Source organism: Macrotis lagotis, chromosome X (genome assembly GCF_037893015.1).
Source record: "Macrotis lagotis isolate mMagLag1 chromosome X, bilby.v1.9.chrom.fasta, whole genome shotgun sequence".
In the NCBI taxonomy this organism is placed as follows: domain Eukaryota; kingdom Metazoa; phylum Chordata; class Mammalia; order Peramelemorphia; family Peramelidae; genus Macrotis; species Macrotis lagotis.
In genome coordinates, this window is record NC_133666.1 from 612,360,949 (window position 1) to 612,384,918 (window position 23,970).

Consider the following 23,970-nt stretch of genomic DNA (forward strand, 5'->3'; position numbering starts at 1 on the left):
AGCATTCTTCATTGTCTTACCTAAAATCTCACCTCCTATAAGAAGTTTTTCTGGGTGCCATCCAATTCTTCAATTCATTCCACATGTTATCTAGTTTGTAAAGTTATTTGCATGTTATGTCCACAATTAGAAGAAAGCTTTTGAGGATTGCCTTATATATAATTCTAGTCATATTTATTTATGTATCCTCAGTGCTAAGCACAGGGCATGATATATAATAGGTATTAACTGACTAATGATGGTGAACGAAGACAAACAAAGCTTTACAAGGAGTTAGAAAGATGGAAATTTTTGAACCATTTAGAAGCTAAATACTATTGGAATACTTTTCTATCTCTCAAATATAATCCAACTTTTCTCCTATTCAATTCTGAGTCCTACTTACTGTCCATCTGTATTAAGTATTTCAAATACCAGTACTGAACTAGCCATCTATGTGAACTTCAGTTTGAATAAGCATTTTTCATCCATTTAGTCTGTCCTTACAGAGTTCTTTTGGTGTTCTCTTTTGAGTAATCATAGCTCTTACCAAGGAAACTCTTTAGTAAGCTTAGCAACTGCAGTGAACCTAAGGGATAATCCTCCTTTCAACAGCTTCATAAAGGATAAATTGGAAAAGAGAGGTTCTAAGATAAGGGCAGATACTATTTCATTTATTCAAGAGGCAGTTTTGGTACAAAAGAATAAACACTGGACTTAGACGATCTAAGTTCTGGGGTGGGATACAACTGGCACACCATTTATAAAGAGGAGCATATGGTATACATTTCCAGGAAGAGAGAAATCTATTTGGACTTTACACAGGCAGTTTTCCATATAGCAGTGAACTCCTTTGATAAGTATAAATCTCTTCATTTTATACCTTGCTCCATAATAAATTATTAGAAGTCACCAAATAAAGTTATTTCTGCAGTTGGATGTATCAATTACTCTTTCATGACCTTAATACATACATGAAGAACTGTGCATTGGAGAATAGCCTTTAAATAATTAATTTTTTTATTTAAAGCAGCGGGGTTAAGTGATTTGCCCAAGTCACACAGCTAGGTAATTAAGTGTCTGAGTTCAAATTTGAATTCAGGTCCTCCTGACTCCAGGGCCAGTGCTCTATCCACTGCACCACATAGCTGTCCCCCTTTAAATAATTAAAGCTAGAAGGACTATGGGAAGGTTCAATGATTCTGGAAAACGATTTGGAATTAGAAATAGAAAAGTGATTAAATTGAACACTGCTTAAAAGATAACACTACCAGGTACCCTGAAAGAAACCCCAGACAGAGGGAAAGGTCCCAAATATAACAAAACATTTATAGCAATACATTTTGTAGTATAAGAAACAGAACAAAGTAAATGCCCATTGAATGGGGCTGAACAAACTGGTTTATGATACAATGGAGCATAAATTACAGAGGAAAAAGGTCAATAGTAAAGAACCTGGATAGAATTCTTATCACTGTAGTTTCCTATCTTATGTGGCTATAAATCATTCAACCATCCTGGGCTAAATGGCTCCTGAGTTCCTTTTTTTGCTCTGAACCTAGTTCAAATTCTAGCTAATAAAACCACAGAGCTGATAAATGTTCTAGAGTCAGACTCTGGAGCCAAGACCTGAACCTATTCTGATTCTAAGCCCAGTCTGTTGCCTACTACAAAATAAAACATACTTTATCTCCTTTCTTTTTCAAATTCCTTTCCTTTTCATTTCTTCTCAGTCTCTATTTGAAGAAAGTTACTGGCACCCATTTTGCTGTAGTTTCGTTATTTCAGAGATTTGCCATTTCCCTCTCCACCTCATTTTACAGATGAGGAAACGGACAGACAGGGAGTTGCCCAGGGTCACCCATGTCCGAGGACAGATTTGAACTCAGTAAAATGAGTCTTCCTGTCTCCGGTACTCTGTCCACTGCACAACTCAGTTGCCCTTTACTGAACTTACAGGATAAACCTCCTTGCAACAGCTGCCTATAGGATGAATTGGAGAAGAGAGGTTCTGAGACAAGGAAAGATACTGATTTTTTTTCAAGAGGCAGCTTTGATGTAAAATAACAAATACTGGACTCAGAAGACCTAAGTTCAATTCCCAGCTGGGACATTTCCTGACTGTGACTCTAGTTCCTCCATCTATAAAAGAGGAATAATAATTCTAATAACACTGAGACTACCTAACTCATAATTTGTATCTTATAAAACCTGAAATATATGAAAATTATTAATTCAAATTTGAGTAAAAATATCTGTGGAAATGAAAATAAAGGAAAAGATGATATAGAAATAATAAGTAGGATTTGTTAATAGAATGAAAACGAAAAGCAAATTTTTCAAGTCTTTCAGGTAAATGTTGTCATCAAAAGTAAAAGGGAAATGTGAAGGGGCTACTAGTCAGACATCAAAGTAGAAATGTGCTATAGATGACTATAGCACAAAGTGGACTGGCGGTTCTGAAGCTTTAGGAAAAATTTTGCAATCATTAGTATGTGTTATTATTTATTATTGATTTAAATATGAACTGAAGTCCTAAACTGAGATAGCAATTACACTGTATAGAAGAGCTGCTTTTGAACTCAGTCTATGTTATACATTACTTACTAAACAGTCTAGACACTTTCAATTAATAAGTTGCTTGAGAGCTTATAAAAAATTTTAATTATATTTTAGTTTTTGCAAAGCAAGAAATGTTTTTAAAAATTATTCCCATAACTGGACAACCGAAATAAGCACTTTCTAAGAAGCCACAGACCTATGATTTTGTTTCTTTTTAAAGGAGCCAAGACTTGATAAAGCAAAACAATGTTAAACAGCTTAATTAACAAATGCCACTGGATGGATAGCAGCTGCAGTCACAGCATGGACCCCTGTCTTGTCAGCTGAGCTAAAATGAACTGACAGTTGAGATAGTTACTGGCTTTTTGCTTATTTAGAGAAGAAAAAAACCCAAATACTGGAATATTTTAAGCAGAACATTTTAAGTATCTATGCCTCTAAAATGAAGCAAAACACACATGGAAATAGCCAAATCATTCCTTTGTATCTGGTGTAGAATTTTACAATTAACACATACTAAAGTTTAATTAGTCAGGTATCAAAAAGGGCTTGAATATAAGACAAGAGTAGCACAATTTAAGTTTTCAAAATACTTTACATGTTTTCTCATATCTCATCTCTATGAAATATAACTTTCTCATATAACATCTCTGTGAAATCAGCATACTTATTTTCAATGATTTGGTTTTAAAAGTTGTTCAATTCAGGCAAATATCCTGAGTTTACATTTTTTGTCATCAAAAAAAGCTAAGTCCACTAACAGAATCAGTATTGCAAAAAATCAATATGTTATGGCATAGCAAACTACATTTTATTCTGACTCATGCAGACTCAACAGAAATTGTCCACTGAGAGCTCTGACAATATGGAGGGAACACTGTCTAGGATAAAGGATGAAGGATAGTTTTCAAGAGTCTTGGATTCTCAACATCACCACTGACCACTGAATGGTGTGGAAGTCTGTGAAAGTCATTTCTCCCTATTATGGGTCTTTACATACCCTTCTTCTCCTGTTTTTAAATAAAATCAGCACCTCTATAAATTGGTTTAAGATTGCCCCTTCAAGTATTTAACATTAATTTAGTCCCCATCAGGAGACCCAAAGTTCCCATTTATATATCTATTTAAACTCCAGGTGCACAAGAAACTGTATATGCTTTTGACTGAGTCATTACTATTGAGACAATAAAATATGAAGCAAAAAAAATCAACAAATAGTGCTAGACAACATTCTTCTTATTCTTACAGGAAAGAAGTTTCAGTCTATTGTTGGAGAAGCAAAAGAAAATTCATCTAATTCCAAAATGATATTTTTTAACCATTTCTGTCATGAACTCCTATGGCAATCTAGTGAAACCTATGTATGCACTCCTTAATATCTGACTTTTAAATACATAAGAAAAAAATAAATATAATTACAAAGAAAACTGATTATATTAAAATACAGTGATAGCATTTTTTAAAAGTTGTTCAAGAATTCCAGGTTGAAAAAATAAATCAAACCGTGATATAGAAAGAAACATATATGATCACTGAATGTTTCTGAATCACTTTTTTGATCATAATATTAATTCAATTTGCTTCTATAATTTTTGTTATTGAAATTTCATATCATTTTTAAGACTCTTGGGAGAGTATAGTCTAGAACAGAATACTGCTTAAGGCTTCACCCCCCACCCTCTTTTTGATATGTTTAGGGAAAAAAATCTATTTATGTGAATATTCATTTCCATTCTTGTCAGATTGTAGTTGCTTTCATATGTGCAAGAATAAATAGGAGGTGAGTGCTAACCATTTCCAACATACTTACATTTTGGAATCTATTTATTTCATTCCTATGACTAAACTTACTAACTTTCCCACTGGAGAATGTTTTATTCATTTCTTTATATAGTCACTGACACCTCTTGGACCATACTTTTAAAATCACCTACTTCAAAACACCTAGTTTATTTTGGAACATATTATTCAACTCAGTTATAATTACATTCAGTACAGCAACTGAGTTTTCATCTTTTTGAATAGTATTCTATCTCTGTGTTTTCCAATCTGCAGAAGAATCCTACTAAGATAGAGCAGTTAATACTTATGTTATATGGGACAGGGTTTGGCCTCTTTCTGGAGCTATAGCCACATCCAGTTTCTACACATTGTACTGCCATGACATATACAAGACTAGTGAAGGTACATGAAAAGATGGCAAAGGAAACTCCTAAGAAAGCCTGAATGCTTACTTGTCTTGCTACTTGGGTAAACATTCATCTGGTCTACCAATAAAGTGAACCCAAAAATGTAGTATAGAGTATAGACCACCTTTCCAAATTTTTTTTTTTTTTTTGTGGAAGGGTATTTGAGGTCAGGAAATGATCAGTGTAAAAAAGAGAACAATACATTCACACAGCTCTAATGTCTCTTTCCCAAATCTGAGCAGGTGTGAACTGTTCCAAGAACATTTCTCACTTTCATTCTGCATTTCCCTCTTAGAAATGTATAGTTAGAGTTTGGAATAATGATAAAAGCCAGTTAACTGTTCATAAACTCTGATCCAAAGATGAGGTAAACCCTAGAAGGTCCAAGACAAGCAGTCTCTTTGTCTCTCCTCTTTCTAGGGATATGTATGTATGTATGTTCAAATACATGTGATTAAATAAAGACAGAAAATTTCTAAATGCACATACAAAAATATGTATGGGCGCCCATGCATACACATATACATACACACACACACACACACACACACACACAACAAAATATTCATAGCAACACTTTTTGTGATATAAAAAAAGCTGGTAACAAAGTTATTTAGAAAATTATTCAACAAACTGATAACAAGAATATCCTAAGAAACAATGAATGAGAAAAATCAAAGAAACATGGAAAGATTTTCTAAACTAATGAAGAGTGAATCAGAACCTGGAGAATATACAGAATGGCTATAATAATTTAAAAATAATGCTAAAACAAATCCCATAATGACTAATATTGAATATTGGCTAGGTGGCGCAGTGGATAGAGCACCGGCCCTGGAGTCAGGAGGCCCTGAGTTCAAATCCAGCCTCAGACATATAATAATTACCTAGCTGTGTGGCCTTGGGCAAGCCACTTAACCCCATTTGCCTTGCAAAAAAAAAAATGAATGTTAAAACATAAGCTTCTTGAAAGAGGGGACAGTTTAGGTGTTTAGTGGGGGTGCCTAACACAGAACAAGTGATTTAAAAATGCCTGCTCGGGGGCGGCTAGGTGACACAGTGGATAGAGCACTGGCCTTGGAATCAGGAGTACCTGAGTTCAAATCCAGCCTCAGACACTTAATAATTATGTAGCTGTGTGGCCTTGGGCAAGCCACTTAACCCCATTGCCTTGCAAAAACTAAAAAAAAAAAAAAAAAAAAAGCCTGCTCATTAATTAGTCCCAGAGACAAAATGAGGATATGTATTTCCACCTTTTTAGTAAAATGAATGATCACAAGTACATAATCCTGTGTATACTAGAGATGTCAAACTGAACCTTATTACAATGTAATTGAGAAATGTTTAACAAAATAAATAAAACTACAATATAATGATAAGTTGTGATTTTTCTAAGGCAATATGCAGCCATAGATGGCCTAGTGGAATTTAACAACACTGGTGCATACTATAAGACAACTTGATAACTCACTATTAGCTGGTTGTGATTAACAGCTTTTTTTTTTTTACAAGGAATTCTGACAGAAGGATAATATCCAGATCTCCAAAAATGACTTCAATGTAAAAACAAAAGACACCAATAAAATTTATTTTTAATAGACTTGGATGACTGGGAAAGGCAATGGGCAAGAGAAAATAATTCTATTTCTTCCAACAACTTCAAGAAGAAAAACTACTTCTATAGTTTAAAGATCTCACCAACTAGCCTTATATTCAAATTAAAATAACTTCCAGGGTGGCTAGGTGGTACAGTGCATAGAGCACCGGCCTTGGAGTCAGGAGGACCTGAGTTCAAATCCGGCCTCAGACACTTAATAATTACTTAGCTGTGTGGCCTTGGGCAAGCCACTTAACCCCATTGCCTTACAAAAAAAAACCCTAAAAATAAAATAAAATAAAATAAAATAACTTCCAAATTTTGCCTTATTAACACCAATTATTGCTCACTTATTTATATCTAAATCTTAGTGCTTTCCCTCTGAGACTATTCCCAATGTACACTACACAGTATATGCAATTAGTGTATCATCTTCTCCATTACACTGGGAACTCCTTGAGAAAAGGGCTGGTTTTTGCATTTCTTTAAATCCCCAGCACTTTGCTAGCACAATACCTACATAAAACAATTAATAAAAAATTACTGACTGCGAGATAACAGCTTCAAAATTCAAAATACTCCAAGAGCAGACAAGATTCTTTTTCAGTTTTTCAACACATTTTTCCTGACCATGTAACATTCTTACATGAATCATGAGATCACAGATATTCAAAATGAATAAAACCTTAGGGATTATCCAGTCTGTCCCAGTATAAAGTAAAATTGAGGGCAGCAACTGTTTTTCTTTCCTTTAAGTCTTTTTTTTCCTTTTTTTTTTCCTTTAAGTCTTTTTATCCAGTGTCTTAGTAGACACTGAAAGAATTTGCCTTGAATGAGAACATAAGCCAAGATAGGTAATTTGTCCAACATCCTTAAAGTGGAAATGAATAGCAAATTTGGGATTAAAAACCAGATCTACAATCTGTACATAGGCCACTAGGTTCTCCCATAAGGAAGGAAAAAGAAAATGATTTTTTAATGTTGGACAGAAATCTCCAGTAGCTTTCAGTAGGTGTAGATAGATACAGGCAGTAAAAACTAAAAAGGACACATTAAAAAAAAGCCACAAAAACAAGACCTACTCATTACAATACATAGCTATCAGTATCCTAAAAAGTTGTTTCAATTTGCCAGATTTATACTACTTCTTACAATGAATTATAGTAACAGTATATAGATATCAGTCAACCTATAAATCCTGTGACCCTACAGTTATGTGGAAAAGAAGTCATACAATCTTCCCACAAAATAGTCACATAACAGATGCTTAATAAACACTTTTTTTAAGAAAGTTGTCCTGCCTTCTGTAAGGGGTGGGGGGGTGGGGGAGAAACCAAGATTAGGAGGAAAACTCAAAAATAAATAAAATAAATAAAATCTTTATAAAAAAAAGTTGTCAAATTTCTCATCAGTCTGCAGTAATACTTAGAGTGGAGTTCGAGAAGGAAAGACTTGGTAAGATGTTCCACTTATTAATGGAAATTGGTCATCAGGCTACCTGGAATAATACAAGAGCAACAATACATTTTAAAGGAAGAAGTATGAGACAAAGGTCAAATTATATTTGGAGTATAAACCATTTGGTTACAGATCTAAGACCTTCCCCAAAGAAGGGAGAGGAGACAAGAATTGATGGGGCCCATGGTCCAGAAATGGGATTAATTTATTAGGTGCCAGATTCCGAAGATTCTATAGTAAACTTTCCAGAGGTAAAGGTTTTTTTGGGTTTTTTAGGTTTTTTTTTTTTTTTGCAAGGCAACTGAGGTTAAGTGGCTTGCCCAAGGCCACACGGCTAGGTAATTATTAAGTGTCTGAGACTGGATTTGAACCCAGGTACTCCTGACTCCAGGGCCGGTGCTTTATCCACTGTGCCACCTAGCCACTCCGGGATAAAGGTTTTCAGATCATCCATTAAATAGTATTCAATAGCCTGTGACAAATCAGAATTCATTCCCTCCAAGTTAATAGAAGGATTTGTCTTTCCCTTCCTCCCTTGGGATGACCAAACCCTGCAAACATGTGCACCTATCTCTCTTCAAATGAGCCATAACACACAGCCAAAACAACCCTTAGAAGCTGTGTAAGCATGGAATCAATCTCTCACCACTTAAGTTTCTGTTTCTGAAAGACCAATCAGAAAAGTACATTTAACTGGCTAGAGCAAGAGGTTCAAAGCTATGAAGACAATCAATACAAAGTGCTGCCTCATTAGTTAACCTGGTAGGCTATATTATTTACCTGATTTTAGTTTACAAATTTAGCTAATTTTTCAACACCTAAAAAAACCACTAAACTAGAATTTAAGCCACTAGAGAACACAAATGATTTCAGTAACAAATTCTTTGCCTCAGTCTGCTAAAAACCACAAAACTAGCTGCAAACAATTTCAAGTTCAAACTCCTAGTTTAAAATTCAAGCCAGAGTTTCAAAGACAGAGTCTTTTCTTGAAAAATACACTCAGGTTGTTTAGTCAGGGCATTAGTTCAAATCTATAATCCCCACTCAACTCATTTTTCCTCAGTCTGGAATTCTGAGAAAAATTGAAGCATCATGAATTCAAGCTCAAATCCTAATTTTAGACTTTTGAACTTCTATTCAATTTCTGTGTCAATTAAGAACTCAACTGTACCATCATCCTTATGATTTTAAGATATATCCTGCAAGTATTTTTAAACATTCAAAGTTGTTAACTCAAGAAGTTGGATTTTCTGTGTTTTTAGGATTTAACAGTACAAAAAATACGTCGGTCAATAAACACATTACATATTTGATTCTGTGATAAGAGCAATCGCATTTTCAATTTTTAAAAAATTTCACTTATTCTAATGAAATTATTTTAGCCTATTACTTCAAAACAAGCCCTATTTGAATATTATTATAGCAAAATTTTTTCAAGTAATGTCAAATGTAAGCTGGCATTATTCTGCAATTATCACAGTATCTCCACAAAGATGGCTGTTCATTTGAATAGCTTTAGGGTATTATTTAAGAATCTTTCGGACTACCCAAAGTGTCTTAGTGGATTAGGGGGGTAAAGGAGAGAGACTGACTTCAGTTGAAAAGCTTAATTCAGTCTTCCACGGGGAGGAAAGATGGGAAAGAAACTGCCACTCATTTTTTTAAAATATGAACTTGAACAAGTCTCTGAGTCCTCAATGTTTCAATAAACTTTAGCATATCAAATTATTAAAAGATCTATTAGGAAAGTGTAATGATTCTAAAAAGGCAATGGTAACAATGTAATTCAGGTAAGGGCCTGAAATGGTGAAAATACTAAATTATGCTTGTCTATCAAAAACCTATGTGATTTTGAATAAAATGTCTTATTTATAAGGCAAAAAATAAGTATGAATATAAGGCTAGACTATTCATTGAACCATATGTATCAAATCTGTCTATGAAAAATCTAGCACAATGAGTGATAAGAATCAGTAGATAGTGTCAATCATGTTTAAAACAGCGCATGAATGAAATATTTCTTTAAAATATACAGAAAAGAACAAAATTCAATAAGGAACACAGAGCAGACAAGGAAACTAGTTTTGTTATTACCATGTTTCACTGATTATAGCTTTTAAAAAACACTAAATAACCTAAGTTGAGTTTTCCATATAGTCCTCTTTGCTCTTGCATCTCTATTAAAACATTCATTTGCGATATTTAAGTTTGTACATGAGAAATTCATATTTTTAAAAAGCACAGTAAAATGTGATTATTGCTTAATAAGCAACAATAACAAACAATCCTCAGAGGTCACATTTATAAAGTATTTTACAGTTGACAACAACCCTATAAACTAGACAGTGATGTATTATAAAGAATGTTCAACTTGGGACTTGAAAAGTAAGGAGTATCTTGGTTTCTTAACAATGGTCTCGCTAACAGGTGCTTAATAAATTCCAAATGACACTTCCTAGTTTTTGAGTGTGGTTAAAACAAGTTATTTGGATGTAAGTTGTCACTTCGTGAGATTCCATGCCATCCATAAAATGAGTGTAATACTGACATCACCTATCTCACAGTGGCTGAGCACTATTTTGTAAACCTGCAAACAATTATTAAATGTAAGCGATTAACCCCCTACCTTCACAGATGATGAAAACTGAAGTTGAGAGGTTAACACACGTCTAATAAATAGCCAAAGAAATCAAGAGCATTCACTTCACCCCTCAAGCTAACAATGAAATATGATGCTATTCAGGCAGCTAGGTGGCGCAGCGGATAGAGCACCAGCCCTAGAGTCAGGAGAACCTGAGTTCAAATCCGGCCTCAAACACTTAATAATTACCTAGCTGTGTGGCCTTGGGCAAGCCACTTAACCCCACTGCCTTGCAAAAACTAAAACTAAAAAAAAAACACACACACAAAGAAAATAGTATGCTATTCAGCCTTAGTGAATACTGTAAGTGCTCCAGGGTTTTGAAACTTTACTGTGAGGATTAGTTAACAATGTCATCACAAACTGACAATGGTATTTGTCAGGGTACCTATATTGCTCAGTTCGTCCACTTGACTGGATAGTTCAAACTAATCGCCCTATGTCTTTTGATAGGAAAGAGAAGTTAGGAAAATGAAATATTGGTCTGAAAAAGAAAGAAAGTAATAATGGATCTCAATAATCATGGTGGTACAAAAGTCAAAAACATCTTTCAACTATCACTTGTTGAAATTAATCAACAACAGGTGCATCCAAGCACTAACATGAATTCAGCTGTTTTTACATTTTAATTTAAATTTCAAAAAGAAAATAATTTCCTCAAGACCTGTCCATCAGCACTTTTCAGTTAGAATTTAAAAGAGAACAGCCCTGATAAGGAACTGAAATTAAAACCTGAAAGCTGATTTTAGCATTCAAAGATTTTTCTTACTTCTTATGCATTTGTATATGTCATTCAACTATAATATTTGAAGCACATGCTTTTACATTATTTGTAGTCCTCAGTGAAGACATATGCTTCTTTAAAAACTTTATTACTATTTTTAGTCTTTTGATAAAGGCATGAAAACTATGGAAAATGGAATTGAGAAAAAAATTCTAAACAAAAAAATCAATTGGTCAATTTTTTAAAAAACTAACCAAGTATAACAGCAGTTAAGACTTTAATCTCATTAATTTACTAATAAAATCTGTCAATATACAACTAAAAATAATGGCATTGATTTTAATATTCGATTTTGAAACAAGTATACAATTTAACACTTTTAAAATTTAAAATATTTATTTTTAATAGTAGATTAATACACATAGAATAAAATCAAAGCATTTATTATGTGACAATGCTCCAGACACTACCCAGTATTCAAACACAAAGAATGAAATAGTTTCTAACCTCAAGGAGCTTACATTCTATTTATGTCAACTTTTACTGTTAATTTTTAAGCAAAAATACCTCCAAATTAGTCACTTTTAATAAATATTACTTTCATTATCCTCAGATGATATGGGCACTTAGTATTCTTAAAAAGTAATTCCCAATCTTCAAGATGTTCAAGCAAAATTGCCCTCCTCCACCCTGAGTTATAACAGTAGGAGCCAAAGTGGGAATGAAGACACTTCATTTTTTCTTCATTTTATTAAGGGGAAAAAAAATACTTCAATATTTTGGAAAGACACAGGTGAAAACAGGTCTCTATTTAATCATATAACTATTCAGTATTCAAAAAACAATTAAACTTGCAACTTAACAAGTTAATTTTTCATATTGACTTCTTTGCAACATAGTTAACCTATAACAGTTCAAATATCCTTCAGATGCTAAGATTACTTCCCCAAAACAGCACTGTATACTAAATTCTGTCCTATTTCCTTGTCAAAAAAAACATTTTAATGATTTATATTAAATAACTTTTCTGCTTTGCCTGTACAAACATCACCATTTTCAGTCTGTTTTCTCACTCTTACTTAACTCATACTGCTCACTTAAACATGGAATGATTTATCTCCAAAGGTTCTTAATTCATACAACTGCCATTATCCCTACACAAAATTATTTATCTGAAATTACTGTGCAATTATCACAATTGAAATTTATGCAGAACACCCTGCATATCTTAAAGCACTATTATGTCAGCTATTATTTATTATCTATTTATCTATGTCACTGGTGCCTTTAAACATTTATTATACAACTGCCATTAATGTATAGCCCTCCAAACTTGTAAGCCCTTTTGAGGAGGGGACCATGGCACTTACTACTGTAAAAAAAAAATCATAGCAATTGATAACATATATCCTGAAAGATACAAATATTATCAGAAGAGAATATAAATTCTCAATCTAGAATCTTATACAATACTACTTAAAACAATGCTATTCAGTTGCTTTTACTCCAAAAATACAAGCTCCTACTTTCAAAAACAAAATTATGTCTACAGATATAAAATATTTCAACTAATGAAAATCATTTTGAAACACAGGTCTGAATTCTGAAAACACTATTCATTAATACATTTCACTTCTCTACAGAGTATAATGTATTTGAATAATATAGACTTACTGTATGGACTTGTAATTAAGTAAAAGTTTTGGATGGGTTCAATATGACAAATGGGCAAAATAAAAACTCAAATGTCCTTCAATAAAACTGAATTAGAAAAAACAAACTTAAAATTTTAAGTTTCCACTGATTTTCCCTTTACTTTTTATATCTTAAAATTAGGGTGATCTATCAAAACATCTTAACTTTGTGATATTATAAAAGATATTAATACTAGGCGATTTAAAAATAAACTGTTTATAGGGTTAGGTTCAGTCTATTATCTTTATTATGTAAAGGTCTGTATCCTGAGATGAATTCCCATTGATAGTGAATCTCAAATACAAATCCCCAAACTCCTACTATGTTGACTTCAACCATTGCACATACTTACTACAGAATACTGTCTTGGTCAGTCAGCTGAAAAGTCAGCTACAGGCTGACTTTGCAAGAAGTAGATTGCTGAAAAGGCTAACAATATATACTTTTGTTGGTGTCTACGGTTAGAAAAACCTGTAATTCCTGTCAAATGTATGAGGGATTCTCAATGTTTTGTTTTGTTTTTTGGATATGTTGTGAACTCTTTTGATCGTCTGGTGAAGCCTATTGAGCCCCTTCTCAGAAACATGTTTCTAAATGCAAAAATAAAATACATCAAGACCATAAAGGGAACCAATTACACTGAAATATAGTTGTCCAAATGTTTTTAAAACAAGTTTATGGACCCGCAGCTTAAGAACTCTCGCGGTAAGCAAAAACATCAAATATATATTCTTGTGAAGAAAAAGTTAAGAAAAGTTACCCATGGAACCATGAGAGAAAGGCTAAAACTGCTTTTCCACATAAAATCGCGGCTAGGTAGTGAAATGGAGAAAGGAGACAGCGTTATTTAGAAAGAATTCTAATTCTCTTAAAATTAGTTTGGGGAAAGTTGCGGAGAAAATTCACAACAGGGTAATAGAAGCTGTTTAGAGGGAAAGGAAGTGATAGGACTTTGCTCTCCCGTTCCTACTTGGTTATTAGCAATAGCAGAGAGGGAGGACTCTCGAGAGTGATTCAAGAGGAACTCAGAAACCAATCCAAGTCCTCCTTTTACTTTCCACCAGGGAACCTTCCCTTCTCCTTCTGCCTCCTCCCTCCTCCCTCCTCCCGCGGCTGCCGATTTCCCTCCGAGAAAGCTTCCCGCACGCTGCACAGTAACTTGTTCCGTCCCGGGGCCAAGGGTCCTGAGCGCCCCGGCGGAATGACCCCTTCCCTTCCCTCCTTCCTCCTCCCCTTTTGTCTCACCACTCAGCCCCAGCAGAGGCCCGTCCTCTGCTGCCACATCCTGTGGGAGTCACATCCACAAGGCTCCCCGGAGCCGCACTCAGCAAAGCGCCGCCTCGGCCTCCAAAAACTCAACCTGGCCCCTCCGAGCTTTCTTATTGCTCCCCCCGCCCCGCCCCAAACCCTCTCCATCCAGAAACGGGAGGAGGGCAGAGGAGAAGGTGGGCAGAGGAGTGGCTTCACGTTCAACCCCCACCTTCCTCTCCCAATCCCCCGGGCCTAAACCCAGCTCCATCAAATAACCAATTCATGGATGGAATACGAGATCGAACCCGCGCCGCGCCCCCCCCCCCCCCCCGCCACCAACCACACTCCCCAGGGAAGGGGTGGGGGAGAGGAGGGCGAGCAGGGATGCCAGATAAGAAGGGGAGAAGCCGAGTCTGGCAATGGGAGAAGGAACAGGGTGGAGGGGAGAGGAGGGAAAGAAGAAAGGATGGGGAAGGGGAGGAGATGGGGAAGGATGGAGATGGCAAGGGGCTGGGACAGGAGCCGCGGGAGGGCGGAGGGAGGGAGAAGGATGGAGGGCAGACGGGGGGCCGAGGAGCGGCGGCGGGCGGCCCTCCTGCCCGCCTCTCACCGTGGCACACGCGGCCGCCCGCGCTCCCGGGTGCCCGCCGCGCAGCTGGCAGAGGAGGCGGCGGACCGGGCGGCGGCGGCGGCTCCGGAGTCGCGTCCTCCCGCCCCTCCCGGCGAGGAGAGGAAGGCGACGGGCGGAAGGCAGAGGCGCCCCCGCCCCGCCCCGCTCGGTCCCGGCCCGGCTCCGGCACCGCTCGGCGCGGCGGCGGGCTGGCCCTGGCCCCGGCCCCGGCCCCGGCCCCGGCCCCCGCCCCGAGGTGGCCGCGCCCGGCCGCCCCGCGCGCCCCGGGGACACTCACACTCGCCGCGGTTCGCTCGGGTCCGGGGCTCCCGGGCTTCCGAGTCCAGACCAGAACCAGCCGGGGGCTCACCGGGCATGCGCCGAGCGGCCTGCGCATGCCCGCTACTCCCCCCGCTTCCCGTCTCCCGCACCCCCCCTTCAGTTGTAATCCCGGATTGGGATCGCCCGTTCCAGGGTTTGGGAAAAGCCGTGGCTGGGGGGGAGGGGAGGAGAGTATGGGAGGAAAAAGGGCTGGGGGCGGGGGAGCAGGAGGGAGTGGAGCTGGGAGACCCCGAGGGGGGCGGGTCGGGTCGGTTTAGTTTAGGCTTAAAGAAGAAAGACTTGCACGTTGAGCTCTGAGGCACTGCCGACCCGTCAGGGGGCACCTCAGAACGTGCAATGCCAGAGAGAGCCGGGGCCTTGGAGCAAAATGTGCCAGGTCTGGAACGTCAGGTGTCAGCAGCAGTAAGGACCTGAGGAACCTAGAACGCCAGAATCGAAAGAGACCTTAGAACCTCAGAAGTGGACCGCATCTCAGAACCAAAAAAACGTCAAACCTGGACGAAAGCTGAAGAGTACGGAATGTCTGCAGCAATTTGCAAGGGATACAATGTTACAATTGGAAAGGAGAAAGGAAAGGAAAGAAACAAACGTTGGCTGAAAGGATACTTTACAAATAGTATCTCATTTAGTCCTCCCAACGACCCCAAAATGGAGGTGCTATGATTAACCCCACTTTACAGGGGAGGAAAGTAGAAGAAGGTGAGACTCAGGATTACGCAGCTAGAAACATCTCCAAGGCCACTGTGCCCTCAAGAATTTAGAAGTTGAAAGGACTTTTTTCCTCTTTTTTTTCAGGTTTTTGGCAAAGCAATGGTTGATTAAGTGGCTTGCCCAAGGCCACACAGCTGGGTAATTATTAAGTGTCTGAGGCCGCATTTGAACTCAGGTCCTCCTGACTCCAGGGGTGCTCTATCCACTGTACCACTTAGCCATCTGGAAAGGACTTTTAGAACATAAAATGTTGGACATGGAAAGAACTAGAATATAGAATGTCAGACATAGACAAGACCATAGTCATCATTGGAACGGACCCTAAAACATAGAATAGCAAAGGCAGGAAGGACCTTTAAAACACCGAATGCCGAGGTAGAACTGAGAGACCATAGAACCTGGAATGGAAGAAAAAAAGAGATTGAAAGGACCTTATGTGTCAAAACTGGCAGAAATCTTAGAATAAAAATGTCAAAGGAAAGAAATAACTTAGAACATAGTTTATCAAAACTGAAAGGCAACTTAGAACATAGATTATCAAAGGTAGGCAGAAAGTATTGCAGAACAAAGAATGTTAGAGCTAGAGGGAACCCTTAAAAATCAACCAATCCAAACCCTTGGAAGTTGGAAGACTTTATCAGGTAGGAGCTTTGGAAAATCTACTTTGGGAAATATGGATCCTCATTAAAAGGTGAATTAAAGTATTGTCTTAGGAGGGTTTTACTACTGATATAGGTAAGAAGATAAAATGTCCCTAAGGACAGTGTAGAAGTTAGGAGTTCTGAATCATTTGTCAGAGGTTATAGATCTGCCCCTAATTTCGGTGAGATTTGGAGAGCTCACTTTAGAATCCAGAAGTTACAAACTTTGGGAAGGCAAGAGCTGTTTCTTATTTTTGTATTCCCAGTTCATGAAACAGTTTTTGGTACATAACATGTACTTAATAAGCGAATTAAACTGAGATATCAGTTTCCTCATCTTTGAAGTGAAAAGAGAATCCATGAGGAAGGCATTTATCTCAGAAATCGAACAGTTTTGATGCAAAATGAAGTGACAACATTTGACACAGTAAAAGCAACATTGTATGATGATCAAGTATGAATGACTTAGCTCTTTTCAACAATAACATGATCCAAGATAATTCCAAAGGACTCATGATGGAAAACTCTATTCATATCCAGAGGCATGATGAAGTCTGAATGCAGAACCAAGCATATTATTTTCACTTTTTAAAATTTTTTTCATGTTTCTTTTTCTATTGGTCTGTTTCTTCTTTCACAACATGACTAATATAAAAAGGTGTATTTTAAAAAAGAAAAAAAGGAGAAGAAAAGTTTAAAAGTTTCCAAAATTAAGCCACAAGTCACCTAACTCTAGCATTATATGTAATGTTCTATAATCATAGTTCCCATTTCTGTAAATAAAAAAAAAAGGAGAGAGAAAGGTGTATTCTCATATTTCTTTGTGACCAGCCTTAGTTTGTGTTTAGATGGATAGTTTTCAATTTTAATTTTAATATTGTTCTTCCCATTTACATTATTATATTCATTGTTTATATTGGTTTTCCTGATTCTGCCTGCTTTACTTTTCATAATTTCTTTTGGCTCAAGAATGTACCATTGTATTCATGTGTCAGTTTATTTAACCAAGCTCCCAAACAATATATCTAGCCTATCTTTATTTCTTTGCTACTACAAAAAGTGCTGCTATAAAATTTGATTGTTTGGGGAAAAGAAGAAATGGGACAGCCATTGTCCCATCCTTTTCACATACACTTTGGCTAAGGGGCTAAATGAATATACTTTCCTCTCCTTACAATCACCCTTGCTCCCACAAACACTAACAATAATGATACTTCACTATCATGAGGAATGGAGGTCCCTCCTGAGTTCTCAGAGGCCTTAGAATGAGTTCCAAGTTCTATCAGGTCCTATCTGTCTTTTGGAATGGACCTAGTACAACAAACTGAGTTTGGAGAGGACTGTTACCAGGTTGACTGCAGGGTTAAAGTTTTTCAGTTATAATTACCCTTTATGGCCAACATAAAGAGCCTGAATCTGAAATCAGAGATTCCTGAAATGTTAAGTCTAAGGATGAGTTGATCAGGTGATTCCCACAGGAATTTCAAGGGTTTCAAAGAATGGGGCTGCCTTCAATATAGTTCATTGAAAGTTCAATTGGCCTGGTTTATCAGCCAGAGTGGGAGAAGAGGGAAAGGAGAGAATTTCTCCCATTATCTCTCTCCCAACTGTAGAAGCAATACTGTTGATGCACAGGACAAGCACATAGCTAAGAGCAGTAAAGGTGACTTTCACTTCTTGACTGATTTCTTCTGCTTTCTGATTTCATTTTCTGAACACAAGTGGGAGACTAGAGAATGCACTTTCCACAGTTATGATACTATAGAACTGATGAGAAGTTGTGGGTAGAACTCAAGCATATATTTTTTCTTGCTACTCTACCATCTTGCCTCTGTAATAATGCCTTGTATTTTAAAGACTAAAACAGTAGAATCAAATGTTAAAATAGGGGGCAGCTAGGTGGTGCAGTGGATAAAGCACCGGCCCTGGAGTCAGGAGAACCTGGGTTCAAATCTGGTCTCAGACACTTAATAATTACCTAGCTGTGTGGCCTTGGGCAAGCCACTTAACCCCATTTGCCTTGCAAAAAACAAAAATCCTAAAAAAAATGTTAAAATATATGCATGTGAGGAAACCCAGGAACCCAAGGGGATAAGCATGGAGGAAAGTATTTAAGTGAAGATCGATAGAAACAATACATACCACACCTCCTATATAGAGGGAAGCAGTAGAATAGGTTAGCAATTAGATCACAAATCTTTTACAGAGAAATGACACAACACTAAAGGGAGAATTCTATCATTCACACATATCCAAGTTTTCTCTATACCCCTTCAAAAGGCAGTTTAAAAATTTCTAGCTTTACTTTATTGATGATAGTATCTTTCAGCAAAGGAAGAAAGTAAAATGAGTAAATGTTAGATTGTTTGTTTTTTGTTTTGTTGTTATTTTGCCAAATAGAAAGGTTGGGGAAATAAAAGTTATAAAACTTGAGAAGTGAACTTTCTAGAATTTTTGATATATAAGGAGAAGAAAACCCAACATAGTCTTAACACACACTCCATATTTAAGGAGGACAAATTTTAAGTTTCAAAGAAGAGATATAAGGTTCCACGGTATAAAATTCTTTAGGGGATGTCAACCCAAGAGAGATGAGATATTCTCAAGAATGAAATCTAAGGACAAAAAAAGCAGGAAAAAAGGAAGTTATCTAAAGAATAATGAGCAGGTACAGAAAACTTAACTATGAATATGGACTTTTACAGGCAGCTAGATGGTTCACAGTGAATTAGGGTTGGGTTTGGAGTCAGGAAGACATAAATTGGAATGTGGACTCAGACAGTTATTAGCTGTGATGCTCTGAGCAAGTCAATTGACTTCTCTGCCTCAGTTTCCTTATCTGTAAAATAAGGATGATAGCATGTATCACATAAGGTTGTTGTGAGGAAAAAATAAGATAATAAATTCAAAGCACTTTGTAAATCTTAAAATATTATATAAATGCTTGCTATTATTACGTACACACAGGTATTTACAAAGTAGATTCAGTGATTTAGAGGGAAGGCACTAGCAGCTGGGAGGGTAGGGATATGGAAGAAAGGAGAAATAACAGGATGAATACAAATGCATTTCATCTTACTATAAAAATAACATGAAGGGTGCTAAAGCTCAAAATGACCTGAAACTGGTAAATACAAGAAATGCTAAGTACAAGAAAAGGTTTTTGGAAGCAATTTTGAAGAAAAGAAGATCAAAGAGGGTATAGGCCTGCCTCTCAGGTTTTATAGGACAATGATAAAAGATGACAATAAAAGACCTACAACTCTTCTATTCACTTCTGTTTTTATTTCCAAGAATAATCATTAATGCACAGAATAAATTTCTCTAATAAACTGTTAATACTCATGATAAGTAGGGAGATAGGGAGTACTCTTAATAGAAATTGCTTAACCCTGATTAACTGCAACCCTATTTAACCACTTGGTGGCCAATAACCTGATCTTGTTGAACCCCCCCCCAAATTATTTGCTTTGGGGATCTCCCCACCAGGTCCCAAAGATACAATAATTAGGTATTTCAACCTGTGACCAGAAGTGCTTAGGAAAATGCCAAATTTCATTTGCTTCTAAGAAAGTATCCCCTAACTCTTGCTCTCTCTGACAGTCCCTATATACTCACTAAATAAAGAGTATGCATTTTCATGAAATTACCCAATCAGAATCACCTATGAGCCAAATATCTGTAAAAACACACCTCTTTCTTTAGCTTGCTATATTGTTCTAACCCTAATTATGTAAATTTGACACAATTCCCACAGAATCAGGCAGAATATCTGGACATAACTGAAAGTTTTTTTTTACTCTTGTCATCAAATAAAGGCAACAAACAGTAAATAATTTTTAAAAATCTATTGAAGGGCTATTTCTGTCCCTGACCCATCTCTTCAAGGCACAGGAAGTTCCCAAATAATAAACAGACTATTTTGAAACCAGGAATCCAAGAAATGAACAGTTCAGGTTGTCCAGCATCCCTAAGCACTAATTCCTTACAGTAGACAGAGGAATATACAATATAGTTTGCAATTGATGTTCTTTGAGTAGGATTAGTTTTTAGAAAAAAATTCAGGAATTCTAGACCTCTGGTAGAATGGACATGGATTTAGGATCACTGGCAGGGACTTCCAACTAAGATCTTGATATAGCTAGCTCATCAACAGGGGAACAATGGTAGACTTAACAGCTGGCTCCAGCAAGGAAAAGCCTGTCACTACAATAAGGTAATGCACACTCTCTCTGACTTTGACCACAACATCCTTCTCCTTCTACTGAATCTCATCACTTCCTATTCCATGCCTCCTCTATTGCTTCCCTTTCCTGTAACCAAACCCTTTCTACTCTACAGTGGGGGAAGGGAAGGCAAAAGGAGAGGGACGCTATACTAGGGACTGGAATAACTGATGGGTGTGATTTCTGATCAAATGATTTTTTTTCAGAGAATGAGAGAGGTGCTTCAGTGCTAGGAAAGAACTGATACTGCCCATATTTTCTTTTCCAAAGAGAGAGAGAGAGAGAGAGAGAGAGAGAGAGAGAGAGAGAGAACGAGAGAGAACAGAGTATGTAAATTGTAGACCCACAAACTTTTCTTTATTACTGGCAAAAACCCAGGATGTATTATTAAATGAATGATTAGCAAATAACTAGAAAAGGAGATGGAAATCACAGCATCAACTTGTCTCCTTTTTTATATAACCTATATTCACTTGCCAGCTATACTAAAGTACCACTCTGATCATATTACTCCAATTGTTAAAAACTGACATTTGTTTGGAGGGAAGGTCATCACAAAAAAGGACAGTCTGACTATGATTGTTATCCAAGGATATATTAAAGCTAGTTTCTTTATTGGCTCACGAGAGCCTCTTGTTAAATTTTTAGCAAGAATATTTACATGTCTTATAGTCCTATCTCCCTGATGAATATAGATGCAAAAATCTTAAATAAAATCTTAGCAAAGTGACTACAAGTTATCACCAGGATAATACAATATGACCAAGTAGGATTTATCCCAGGAATGCAGGGTTGATTCAATATTAGGAAAACTGTCAGTATAATTAATTATATCAATAACAAACCTATCAGAAATCATATGATTATATCAATAGATGCTGAAAAACCTTTTGACAAAATACAGCACCCATTCCTACTAAAAACACTAGAGAGCACAGGAATAAATAGATTGTTCCTTAGAATAATAAATAGTATCTATCTGAAATCATCAACAAGCATTATTATGCAATGGGGACAGGCTAGAGGCATTCCCAATAAGATCGGGGTGAAACACAGATGCCTATTATCACCACTATTATTCAATATTGTATTAGAAATGTTAGCATCAGCAATAAGATAAAAAAAGAAATTGAAGGAATTAGAATTGGGAAGGAAGAGACAAAATTCTCACTCTATGCTGATGACATGATGGTATATCTAGAGAATCCCCAAAAATATCATCTAAAAGCAACTTTAGCAAGGTTGCAGGATATAAAATAAACCATCACAAATTCTCAACATCTCTATATACATGACTAATATGTCTCTGAGGTAACACCTCACACCTCTCAGATTTGCCAATATGACCAGAAAGGATAATGATCATTATTGGAAGCGTTGTGGGAAAACTGGGACACTATTACACTGTTGGTGGAGCTGTGAACTCATCCAACCCTTCTGGAGAGCTATTTGGAACTATGCCCAAAGGGCAACAAAAATGTGCATACCCTTTGACCCAGCAATTACCACTACTGGGTCTATATCCTGAAGAGATGATGGAAAGGGTAAAAACATTACTTGTACAAAAATATTTATAGCATCCCTGTTTGTGGTGGCAAAGAATTGGAAATCAAGTAAATGTCCTTCAATTGGGGAATGGCTTAGCAAACTGCCGTATATGTATGTCATGGAACACTATTGTTCTATTAGAAACCAGGAGGGATGGGATTTGAGGAAGCCTGGAGGGATTTGCATGAACTGATGCTGAGTGAGATGAGCAGAACCAGAAAAACACTGTACACCCTAACAGCAACATGGGAGTAATGATCAACCTTGAAGGACTTGCTTATTCCATCAGTGCAACAATCGCGAACAATATTGGGCTGTCTGCAAAGGAGAGTGCCATCTGTATCCAGATAAGTTGCTGTGGAGTTTGAACAAAGTTCAAGGACTATTCCCTTTAATTTAGAAAAAAACAGATATCTTATTGTCTGATCTTGTTACCTCTTAGACTTCTTGTCTCTTCTTTAAGGATATGATTCCTCTCTCATCACACCCAATTTGGATCAAGGTACAATATGGAAACAAGGTAAAGACTCACAGATTGCTTTCCGTGGGGGGGGGGGGAGGGAAGTAAGATTGGGGGGAAATTTGTAAAACTCAAATAGTATCTCTAATTATAAAAATAAATTATATGACTAGAATGATGCAGCAGAAAGAGCTAGAAAGAGAAATCCCATTCAAAGTAACCTCAGACAATATAAAATACCTGGGAGTCTACCTGCCAAGGTAGACTCAGAAACTTTTTGAAAACAATTACAAAATACTTTTCACACAAGTAAAATCAGGTTTAAATAACTGGGCAAATATCAACTGCTCATGAGCAGTATAATGAGATGAGCAGAACCAGAAAAACATTGTACACCCTAACAGCAACATGGGGGTGATGGTCAACCTTAATGGACTTGCTCATTCCATCAGTGCAACAATCAGGCACAATACTGGGGTATATGCACTGGAGAATCCCATCTGTATCCAGAAAAAGAATTGTGAAGTTTGGGCAAAGACAGAGACCTTTAATTTAAAAAAAACATTATCTCATTACATAATTTTGCTATCTCTTATACTTTGTTTCTTCCTTAAGGATATGATTTCTCTGTCATCACATCCAACTTAGATCAATGCATACTATGGAAACAATATAAAGACTAACAGAATGCCTTCTGTGTGTGGGGGGGGATCAAGATTAAGGGGAAAATGGTGAAATTCAAAATAAATAAAATCTTTCTTAAAAAAAAAAAGAACCAGGAAAAAAAAGAATATTTACATGTCAGAAATCAGCAAATACTACAAATACTGCAGGATGACTATTGTTGTTATTGATTACCTAAACATAAGAAAATGATAGAGAAGATAATACAGATAAAAACTAAAATTTTATCCTGTACATATCCCCCACCCCCACCCCAGATGATTGCTAAACATGTACCAGCACATTCCTGGTGCAGTACTACTGAAGGAAGAAGCAACCAATCTCTTGATCAGCCCTAAATACAGAGTCCTTCACCTCCTTCTGTATTCCACTCCTTACCAGCATCCTGAGAGTGATTGTGACCCAAAGCATTCAGCTACAGAAGATCCATTAAGCTAAGATGAGGCAATTGATGGTCTCTGGTTGGGGGCGGGGGGGGGGGGGGGGGGGGGGGGGGGACTCGTCTCCCTCTCTCTGCAATAATCCTACAAGTTTAGATCCTAAAGGCTAAACTCCAAGATAGCTATGTCTTTGAATTTTCTAATAAGTATCACAGCAGGGATTAGGATCTAGGTTTTCTGGCTGCAGATCCAGAACTCTTTCTACTTTATCA

General features: G+C 37.0%; 1 protein-coding gene across 4 annotated transcripts in view; it reads right to left on the bottom strand.

The window, feature by feature from the left end:
* The window catches only part of PTK2 (protein tyrosine kinase 2), a 420,621-nt gene extending 405,532 nt beyond the window's left edge, over positions 1 to 15,089 (bottom strand). For 2 of the 4 annotated variants that reach the window (XM_074202741.1, XM_074202737.1), the window contains exon 1: positions 15,005 to 15,089. The gene's annotated coding sequence lies outside the window, so the exon portion shown is untranslated. Of the gene's footprint in view, positions 1 to 14,090; positions 14,176 to 14,706; positions 14,765 to 15,004 lie in introns of those variants that run through there. The other 2 variants (XM_074202738.1, XM_074202740.1) reach the window with 2 other exon arrangements.
* Between the last annotated feature and the right edge of the window lie 8,881 nt (positions 15,090 to 23,970).